Source organism: Vollenhovia emeryi, unplaced genomic scaffold, assembly GCF_000949405.1.
Source record: "Vollenhovia emeryi isolate VEMERY1.0 unplaced genomic scaffold, V.emery_V1.0 DF939165.1, whole genome shotgun sequence".
NCBI classification, from domain to species: domain Eukaryota; kingdom Metazoa; phylum Arthropoda; class Insecta; order Hymenoptera; family Formicidae; genus Vollenhovia; species Vollenhovia emeryi.
In genome coordinates this window covers 1,391,346-1,402,695 of record NW_011967201.1, presented here as the reverse complement: position 1 = coordinate 1,402,695, position 11,350 = coordinate 1,391,346, and the positions used below count along the sequence as shown (strand labels likewise).

General features: G+C 46.6%; 1 non-coding gene across 1 annotated transcript; it reads left to right on the top strand.

The window, feature by feature from the left end:
• Window positions 1–4,581: 4,581 nt before the first annotated feature.
• On the top strand, window positions 4,582–4,654 carry Trnas-aga. The gene has a single exon. It is a non-coding gene; the product is annotated as a tRNA-Ser (tRNA).
• The last annotated feature ends 6,696 nt before the right edge of the window (window positions 4,655–11,350 follow it).

Here is an 11,350-nt window from a genome sequence, read left to right as displayed (position 1 = left end):
TTTCCTCTCGGCGCGCAGAAACGACGGAAATTTCGCGTCCAGCCTACCTCACGGCGCGTCGGGATGCTCCTTCTCTATTTTCATTCCTGAAAGATCGCCCCCGGGCACTGCTCGCGCGATCCGGTTTACCTATCTCGTCCAATAAACATCGGTCCGTCTCTCGATGGAAAGTTCTGGCCGGGTCTTCTTTCCTCGCGTGCACAGCCCGTCGACGATGCAGCGTCGCTTGACCGTGAAAAACGCAGCGCGCGCGGATAGCGAAAATAAAAGCGCGCACTCGCGAGTACCGTTCGCGATCTCGTCCCCTCCTCGTTCTCCTCCTCGGTGGCCTGTCTTCGAAATGTCGGAAGGAATTACGTGCCTTGTTGACAGCGCACCGCTAGATTTCGCGATCGAGCGTTATAATAATATTTTATGGAGGTCATTGGGACGCACAAACTTCAACTCTTTGCTACAACCGAACGCGGAGCGGAAATGACAATCGGGTCCTAACACACGATTCCTTATACCACAATTAATTATCGCGAGACACGGTAGTCTTTTTTTTACCTCTTTTATTTAAAAAGGTTTTTTTAGACGTAATTACACGGAATTAGTTTTATGGAATTAACGTGTATTTCCACTCGTCTAATCTTTTGCCAAGATTAAAGACGCTCGTTTCATATAAATCCTAGTCGGATTCGCCAAACAATTTTATTCATTTCCTCTTCCCTTTTATTCCCGCGTGACACGCAGACTGTATTTCTTTGCGCGCTTTCAACTGGACGGATAACAGCGGATCGACAAGTAAAAAAGAGAAATTAATGCATAGCGATAATCTCCGAGACGGCGATTTAAATGCTAACTGCAGATGTGGCCAAGACCCGAGCGTGACGGGCGTGGATTCTGATTTCAGATTTTCCGGGCGCAAACAACGGCGCCAATGATAATGGCCGCGATCACCCGTATCAGGAGAGGATCATCGCGATCATGGGAGAGAACTCGTGCGATATTCAGGTAGTAGCGACGGGCTGGCTGCCTGGATCGGCTCCTCGGCAGGCCCTGCGGAGAAGGTACGAGAAGAGAGGAGAGGACAGGAGAGGATCGCAGCCGAGAGAACGAGTCTCTCGGTCGCGGCTATAATTTAGAGAATAATATACTCTCCGGAGGCATGCATTAAGCTTCCCGTCTCCCCGGGAAACCTCGAGTCAGACCGAGACAGAGAGGAAGAAAGAGAGACAAAGGGAGAAAAAGAAAAGCAAAGAGAGAGAGAGAGGGAGAGAAGAAGCCGCGTATTAAATCAAAAATACAATTTGCCCGTTAATTCCTCCGCGCTATAAACCGGATGTTAGACGTGCACGGCCGTCACGACCGCGACGGCGGCAGATCGGCCGACGAGGACGGCGGCGATGACGAAACGTCCTTCGACTCCGGAATTTCGCGTCGGCCCGCCTCGGCGCCGGGGGAACGTAACTCTTATTCACGCGCGGACCTCGGAACCCGCGGAGAGAGAGATCGCGTCGCGCACGGCAATTCAGGCAGCAGCCGGAGCCCCGGCTTGTCCGGAGCTGGACTCCGGGGCCCGGCTGTACCCCGCGGGAAAGAGGGGAGCGCGAAAGGGGGAGAGCGAAGGGATACGAGGGGAGAGGGCGAGCTGTAATTTAGAGAAAAACGTTGGTCGGAGAAGCCGCAGGGCCCTACTTTTCGTGCTGCCCGCCGACCCGCCTACCTGGCCTCTATTACGCGCGCCGGATCAGAAACAACCTGCGCGTCCGCCGAGTTGGAGCAACAGCAACACAGCAGCAGCCGCAGCAGCAACAGCAGCAACAGCAACCTACATCTCCCTTCCTCTCCCCATCCAGTCTCTCCCGTGTTTTCTCATGCGGAGCCCTATTCCCTCCTCTCTTTCTCGGCCCCGCGGGCCCGTTCCCTCCGCGCGCGAGCTGCTCGCCTCGATCGTGCCCAGCGAGCGTTACTGCCCCGTGCGTGAGCCCGAGCTGCGCTTAGAATGCGCTGCGGAGAGAAATCCAATCAATCTGCGATTACCCACGCGGGGGCAACAAGGGGATGAGAAACGCGAGGATGCGCCGAGCAGGGCGAGTTCCCACCTCCACCTCGCGCCTGCACTTTCAGGTGTTTGGGGGACGGGGGGCGGTCGGGATCGTGGATTAACGCCTGCTGGAAATTATATTTTATTTGCTCGCCCGTCGGATCTCGAACCTCCAATAATCACGTTTTGCCAGCTCATTGCTAGAGAGATGGATCATTATTTTATATTATTTGATACTCGCCGGCAATCAGCAAATATCACGGTATACATTCTCGCCGCAAAATGAAATTCTATTTCGCAGTGTCGTGCGTTGTGGTAGAATGTTTTTCGCCGAAATAAAATAAACAGAAAATGCGTGAAAGACTGTCGCTTGCTAATCGCCAATCAATTGGAGACGAATTAACATTTTTTTAAACCCAATTACTTTGCACCTCGTTTTCTTGCTCTTATCAAGACACGATTCGTCTTACGTCGGTAGAGTCTATTTTTACACGGCGCCTGTTCGTTTAACTTGAAGATAAAGTAATTACTCGCATCCGAAAAAAACGCATCTTCGAAGAGCGAGCCACTTGAACCGAAATAAAATCAAAGAGGAAATAGAATTCCTCGCCGTCCGTAAAATCTGGCTGCGTACGGTCGTTAAAGCTCGCCCGTAATTCGTTTAATTGAAACACCAATTTCATCGAACCCATTGTCGAAACGTCGATACGCCGCGCATCGATCGCGCGGCCTCGTCCAATATCCCGCGGAAAAAAAAATTACTGCATCGCTGCCGATACAGCGATTAATATTGAACCGAACATCGGAGCTAATGAAACGAGCGATGCGCTCTCGATATAGCTCTGGCTGGATGCGCTACATTGAGCGCCGGTTAATGGCTGAAATTCCATAAAACGAAAGCGAGACTCGCGTGCGTGGCGACCGTGGAGGAATCCGTCTTCCTCGGTGGCGGAGGCTGGGGCAGAATGCCGCGATTTGCAGCTACTTTAAGACTCTCGACGTCTTTTTCCACCCGCGAGATTTACCGAGAACACCGAGAAGGAACGGGAGCGGTTCGTTAATCCCGCCGGGAAAGGGAGAGAGGCGCTTTTTGCCGCTCGCTCCCGTAGGATACGGCTCGTACCGAGACAGTCCGCTCGGGCTTTAATTATGAAGCGACGATCGGCAGGGTAATAATTTCGTTAAGCCAAGTTTGTTCTATGGGAATATATTTATTAACGGTTAACGATTACCTCACTCGCGGGCGCGATTAACGCTGACCGGGGTGGGATTACCGATGCAAGAAGTCTCGGGATGGATATTCTTTAACGATCGCCACGACCTCGCTTCTTCGCTGATTGAGTTCTTTCCTTCGGGTTCTTCTTCTGCTCCCCGCAGGTGCATTCGTGGGCAAAAAAAGGTGGAGTGCTCCTAATGAACCGAGTTCTAGGTACTCCTAGTTGCAGAAGCTCTTAATGATGGACTACGTCGTTGGGCCGCACCGATGCGCAGATCGTGCGAGATACATTCTTTATCGTTAAACCCTCAGCTTCGGGATCTTGGATCGCCGGATGATGGATCTTTACGGATTTATTGAATTTTCTTTTAGCTTTCGGACTCGTACGATCTTTTCCCCGAGTTCCCATTGTCAAGTGTCTCGTACCGATTTTTATTTTTCTATTGTGTACGCGCACTCTAAATTTTCAAGAGATGAATTTCCATTTATTGCAAATTCAATCACGTCGATTTTACACTCTTCTTCGTTATTCTGTATTAATTTTATCCTACAATTTATCATAGTTTCTTTAGGAATTATTTATTTTTTCTTATATCGATTTCACTCTTCTTCGTTTTTTATTCTGCATTATTTTTATCCTAAAGTTTATTACACTTTCTTTAGAAGAGTGTAATCGATGCGATTGAAGTCGCAATGATAAATGGAAATAAAAATTCATCTTTAGCAAACTTTAAATAAATATCAATAAAGATGACGTAGAAGCATTAAAAAATAATATTGTTCTTTTTCTCGTTCAGCTATCAAAAGCTCATGTGAAGTTTCAACCGGTCTCTACAGAAAGAGATGTTTAAATTCAAGATGAAGACATAGTCGAATGGACAAAGATAGCGGCGCAGCATACAAAAAATACCAGTCCGACGATGAATATATTCGTGTCAGGAGAGATAAAAGAAAACGAATACTCGGAGCTTGTCCGCGCGGGAGAGATTCTCGTCGTCGGCGATGTGGTAGGAGCGGGTCACCTTTGAAGATCGGTATCGTCGCCAATGACAAAAGTTCGTCCCGTCTTTCATTCCGAACCTATCTCAACCGCGGACTTTCACCGTTGAATAATAGATATTATCAGAGTGAAATCCGTCTCTCCCTTCATGAAAATTATAATAGATCCTAGCGACAAGTACGCGCATTCTTATATATTTCTTACGGTAAATCATACGCTTACGTACAAATATTTTCACGCGCGCGTGCAGAGTGTATCAATAATTTTAAACTTTATATATTGTTTTGCAGTGTTTTTATTGACTATATCTGACATTTTTAATAATACAGAAAACATGCCTCAGTGGTCAAATTGGTGAGACGCCTGCCTAGAGAGCAGGGAAGTCCAGGTTCAAACCCTGGCTGAGGTAATGTTTTTCGCAATAAATTTTCTGTATTATTAAAAATGCCAGATATGGTCAATAAAAACACTGAAATTGTCAATAAACTGCTGGCGACATGAAGAACATTCTTGTTAGTTCACATATTTTATTTAAATTTCTATACACGGAACAAAAATGATGTTGTATCAACAAGATCAGTGTAATTGAAATAAAATCGTTGAAACAGCATCGGTATTAATGAACGAAGAACATCAGACAGTTGTCTTAATAATCTGGACATTTAGTTCAATGCTTAAAATTGAAGTCCATAGCAAATACAATTGAGTGAATTATTTATGATTGTGGTTTCATTCTTGTTTATTCAACAGTATTTTTTTCCGTGTACATTTGGCGACGAAAGACAACGAACTAAATCATAGACATAGCAAGTATAGACTAAGCGTCTCCTTGAATAAGCTTAAGTTTGTGAAGAGTGAGAGAGAGAGAGAGAGAGAGAGAGAGAGAGAGAGAGAGAGAGAGAGAGAGAGAGAGAGAGAGAGAGAGAGAAGATTTAAGAAGATTTTCTTTCTCTGTCTTACACCATCGTAAAAGAAAAGAATCGTGCCTGCGCCTCCTTTGTCTCGATGGTGAGACAGAAAAAGAAAGTCTTCTTAAATCTTCTCTGTCTCTCTCTTTACAAGCTTCAGCTTATTCAATGGGACGCTCAGTCTATATTTACTATGTCTATGAACTAAGCCGAGTATGTTCGAGATTCCTTTTCCCTCGATCGCCTTCTGACTGTCGAATTAATCGAAATCGAGACAAGTGCCCGCAATCACCAGTAAAATAAAGACCGCAAGTTAACTGCGTGAAGTACATTCGTCAAAAAAGCCACGCAAGACGCAGGATCTCTAATAAAGGAATCCGACGGTATCGCACCTTGGATTCCTTCGCGGACAGGTATGTTTTATAATCACGCGGGGCTATTACATCGCGCCCCCTCGCGCATCCGCCTGCATGGTAATAATACGTGACTTTCGGCGATGAGTTACGTCGCGGGCGAGCGGCTTTTCGAGGCGGGTGCAGGCGGTCGCGGTGAATCCGTCATGGGGCCCGTGACAGATTCACCTTTGTCAGGGCGGGGAGTAAAGGCGAAGAAAGCCGGCGGCGCGACGAGGAGGCGACGACAAGCGGGAAGAACGGGGCGCGAAAATGTCTCGACATCTGCTACCTCCCTCGCCCGTTGGAAATTATTAATCCCGTCAAAAGTACTAAATCATATCTCTCGTGGAGAGGCTCGTGCCTCCGAGGAGCGTTTCGAGGACGACGGGGTGGGCGAGGAGGGCGCAAGGAACGCCGGCGACGGCGCGGGCAGCGAAGGCGACCTTGATTTAGGGTCGTAGAAACCCTTGCTGCTCCTTCGCGGAGCGCGCGGATCCCCGCTGATATTTATGGCCCCGGAAAGTATTTCGTTCAGGAGCAGAGATTCCTCGGGAAGAGAGGGGGCGCGATCGCGGGCGAATTTTTCGCCGGACGCAATGACGAGAGCGTTAATACGGACGCCTGTTTATGTCTTAATTCTCCCCTCGCCCGGGGGAGGCGACCGCGGCCCGAGGAATAGCGCTTTAATATCCATCGTTTATATCTTAATCTGGTTACCGTGTAATGGACGCCTCCGGGTAGCGTCCTGCTTTTATGATAAACCGTCCCGAAAATGGAGACACGCGAGGGGCAACACTCTGAAACTCTCTCGGAAGACGGGGGCGGGCGGTGCCACGGACAGCGGGTACATTACTAACTGTCACGCTGTCGCGATAAGAGCCCAAGATGTTTGCCGCGCGCGCGGCAACGCGTGCTAAGAAGATAAGTCCGTTTGATGAAGACGTTCAGCGATGACTCGGCAAGACCTCTTACGATTGACACTGTAGGCCGTCGAAATAACACATGTCGTGCCATCAATTTTCTTTTTCCTTTGGGTATTTGTCCTGGAGATAGACAATTAATTAAACTTTAATTAACCGCGACAGGCAGAGCGTAAATTGATAATCAGTAATCGTCCATTGTACCGCCGTCTTCCCCACGACGACGCTTCGTAGAAATGCGGGGGTGAAGATAACAAGAACAACGAAGAAGGAACGACTTCTGTAATTTGTTCGCTATGCGAGACCGCGAATACCTCCCTGCCCTTTTGTTTTACAGATCGTCCCCTCTCGGCGCGAGTCCCACCGGGGACCGAGAGGGCCGGCAATTCGGCGGCGGAGGAAGCCTGCGGGGACCGGCGGAGGCATTCCCCGACGGGCAGGGCGCGTTAAAGCAGGTAGAGAAATGCACGAGAAAATATCACGCTTAATGAATCGCTCCCGTGCACTGACCTCATCTCGCGCAGTAATGGAATTTCAAAACACGCGAAACCCGCCAGCACCGCCGTCGCACGTTCTCGGCACCCCTTTACACCCCATCGCGGTCGCCCGTCACCTTCCACCGCGATCATCTTGCCGTCCGTGGGCCTCGCGTTAATGTCGAATTGCATTTTTCATTCCCCTCCTGATTACGGCGCGGTTATGCGTTTAACGCGGCGCTCGAGATGTTCGCTCGGGAAAGCCCAGTCTTCTTGTCACAAGCTTGTCTCATATATATATATATTTCTCAAGTTGGATAAATAAAATTATAACATTAATACTTTGGGAAATTTTGCTGTTTCTGTTAATACCTTGAGGCCTGGGTCCTAGCATCTTTAAATGTTTTAAAAGTCAATCGGTGGATTATCACTGAAAGCAGTGAATAGTCACTGATTTCCAGTTCTAAGTATGCCACTGAAAATCGCAGTGGTATACTTGACTAATCACTGCTTTCAGTGATAATCCACCGATTGATTTTTAGAGAGTGGACACGGGCCTTTCGCGAGTGGTAAACCGCTGAGAACATCGTGGTGCACAGATTTGCGGCATGGCTAGGCATTTTTGGGGCATTAGTGCTCTCTAAAAATCAATCAGTAGATTATCACTGAAAACAGCGAATAGTCACTGATTTACAGTTATAAGTATACCACTGAAAATTGCAGTGGTATACTCACAACTGCAAATCAGTGACTATTCACTGTTTACAGTGACAATCCACTGATTCGACTTTTAAACAGTGGGTGATGTTTGGCCTTGCTGGGGCGTTATAAAGACTCTAAAAAGATAAAAAAGATAAAACAAGATGCCCACTGGGCATTACTGACGAATCTTAATGCATCAGTAGGCATTGGTGCACATGCTTTTGGTCAGCGGTTTACCCCTCGTACGTCTTATTGTTAGTATACATTTTACTAGTAGAATGTATGGTAAAATTTTTAAAACTCTCATACATGATTTTCAGGGTAAATGAGAGAAAATTCTCTCCGTGTAGTTCCTACAGAAAATGCATGCCAACGCGCAATTTCTTATTGATATCACCCAGCCATTAATATGTGATATTATATACAGTAACAATGCGCGACATAATGCCCGGTGATTACATATTATTCGTCGTTAACGCGTTAATAAATATTTATTACCCTACACCAATCATCTTCTCAGCCTAGTCAAGGAGGTTCGCAAAAATTTCGCAACAATTTCACGTCTTATAAATGCCGGACAATATTTCAAGCAGCGTCATCAAGTATGATCAAGGATGCGCGTGACGGAGCCTTCTCGCCCGTTCGGTACATACTAATCAAAGTCGCGCGTAGGATTAACTTAATAGCGATTTAATCGGAAAACGGAAACGGCCGTTTAACTCGCAGGACTCGATCGGGATCGGGGCGTGTATCTAACTAATCGTTAAACAGTTTCTTAATCGAGGTCCGCGTTACGGGCTAATTGCACTTGTTGTCGGCTACCTGCGCGCCTACAATTATTATTGCGCACGAAACGAGCACGTGTGATCTGTCGACGACGCTGCGATGGTAACGGTACACCACGGACGCGCCGTAATTTTTAACGCGGTCCTGGAGACGCGCGTTGTGTTGCGACGTCTTCCTCGAAGCCTCCGTTCCAGCAGCCCGGCAGCGGCAATAATATCGCACTTTACGACGTCCCGGAGAGCGGAGAGTAAGCAAATCGAAGCGACTCTCCGAATGACCTGGAATCTGGGAGACACTGCCAGATCCGTTCGACATTCTCGGCAAAAGCGTCCTCCGATCTCATAAGGAAATGGCCCGCGCATCCTCTTACCTATTCGCGATTACACGTCGATATCTGCTTCGCGTATGAATTTACGGTAACTGTGCGAATATCTTTATGAAGTGAAATCAAGTCTTTAAAGGCGTCGCGAATGACGGAAATTGAGAATGAAGGAAATAGCCGTCCGCAGGACGAGATATTTCGCGCGTAATTTTTTTCAGTTAAACGCAAAATACAGTTACAGTTTACGTATTCACGGATTAATCTGCTTCCTCGCTAAAGTCGCATGGGAAACCGTGTTGCTTGGATTCAGGTAGAGATAAATTTGATAGCCTTTGTTTTCGTTAACGTCACATTCCCTACGGGCGATCGGATCGGATTGCCGGAGCTTCGCGACAGGCCTCTTCAAAGTCCGTTTCTGTAAGCCGGTCACGCTTGAAGCAGAGATGTACGTGGTTTCATAAATTCAGGCCAACCTATGGCCGACCCACGTCTTGAATAGTTACGATTCAACAAGCAATATAATCATGTATTTTCTTAGGCTACAAAAATATTCTTATCCCTCCCAACGCTTCTATAAATTTTTATACCAAAGTCTTTCTAGGAGCGACTGCTAAAAATTTTATTACCTAACACTGAAAAAAAAAGTTCTCCACACGGAGAGACCGATACGGTTACCACATGTCTAATTAGGGTTGGCACAACCCCAATAAATAGTAATATTTGGGACAGCTATATCTGCGGCCGTCATACCCATAAGTAGTGGAGACAACCACATGCGCTTTGTGCAGCAAACTTAATGAACGTTGCAACACAAAACAATGTAGATGCCTCCACTATTTATACGGCAACATTGTAATTTTAACAACGTCAGTGTTTTCTTGACCATATCTGGCATTTTTAATAATATAGAAAATTTATTGTGAAAAACATTATCTCAGTCAGGGTTTGAACCTGGACTTCGCTACACTCTAGGCGGGCGTCTCACCAATTCGGCCAGTGTGGCCCGCCTAGAGTGTAGGGAAGTCCAGGTTCAAACCCTCGCCCAGGTAATATTTTTCACAATAAATTTTCTGTATATTATTAAAAATGCCAGATATGTTCAAGAAAACACTGACGTTGTTCATTACTGCTGGCGGCATTTAAGAATATTCTTATTAATTTTAATTTTAGTTATTTTTGCCTTGGCCGGTCTTTCGCGTGTACCGTAGCTAATCATGGTTTGCTAAAAATATTTCGCTGCCATGGCAATAAATTTCTAAACCACACCAAACGGTTTGCTGTCGCACATAATACAACAGGCACAGTAGCAAAATATTTAGCTATCACATCTAAATATTAGCCGACCATATTTTACATACTTTTTCCTTCGCCGAAAGAAACATAATTTCCTGAAGTAAAAGACAGTGGAAGAATTAAGGGGTAATAAACGAACGAACATGGATGTAAAAATAAAAAATTTTGTTAAGAATTCATCGCCTTCTAAATGTAATTGGAACACTTCAATCTACACCGAGTCTTTATCAGCCATAAATTAAAGAAATACAATTTAACCCACTTTTTCTTATACTACTTTTCTCTTATACGTACTTCTTTAATTTGTTACATAATAAAGACTCGGCGAGGATCAATACGGTCCATATTAAGAAGGTAATAAATTATTAATAAAATTTTCAATTTTCACATCCACATTTCGCCCCGTTTAATCTCTTACCTAAATGCAGTATTTAAAGCGGGAGTACCAAGGGTCCCTTTTCTTAATAGAGATTATTTGATATTCAATTAAATTATATAATGTGATTAAACTATTTCAGGAGAGTACAATAAAGTGTGATTTACGCTGCAAGTCAACCTGAGTAATCGATTTCCGATTGTTATATTGATAATATTTTGTATTTTCACAACGCACGCCCACGTTGCCAGTTTTCGCAACCCGGTCACGTTCGCCTGACGAAAATCCACAGCACTTGGTAACCGTCGTTCCGCTGACGGCCTGTTTATGATCGGTACGACTCCCAGGACGGTCGTTGAAACGAGAGCGGAGAGCCGGAAGCTCGCTCGCACCCTCGCCGTGCGACGTCTGCTCCGAAGGCGCGCCGCGCGCTTAATTCGGTAGCATCACGAGATATATTAATTAACGATGGGCCCCGGACTTGCAGCCCAATTTAGAAACAAGCGCCTTGTTTGCATACGACGGCCGGGGTTCGCGCGGGCACCCTCGCAGCGCGGTACCGCGCAATCGACTCGATATAAATAGCTTTCGGACACGAGGGACGGCCAGGAGGGAGGGAGGGAGGATATAGAGGTGTTTCGCGCGTTAGAGCCCTCCGTGAGTGTTTAACGAAGAATCCCGCTGTTAGTAGCCCGGCATTAACTCTCTTTCTCTCCCTCTCTCTTATTCCAGCCACTCGAGCGTTTCGCCGCCGGTACGCGGGGCCGGGATGCCATCCTTAAATGCCGCGTCCGCACTTTCGGGCAACTTCGACTTCGCAAACAACGTCAGGTTTTCAGCACCCGCCGGTCGAGCCTCTGGTTCCGTGTAATGAACCTTGGAGAACCTCGAGAGAATTCGTGAGATGAATGAACTCTTAAGATCGAT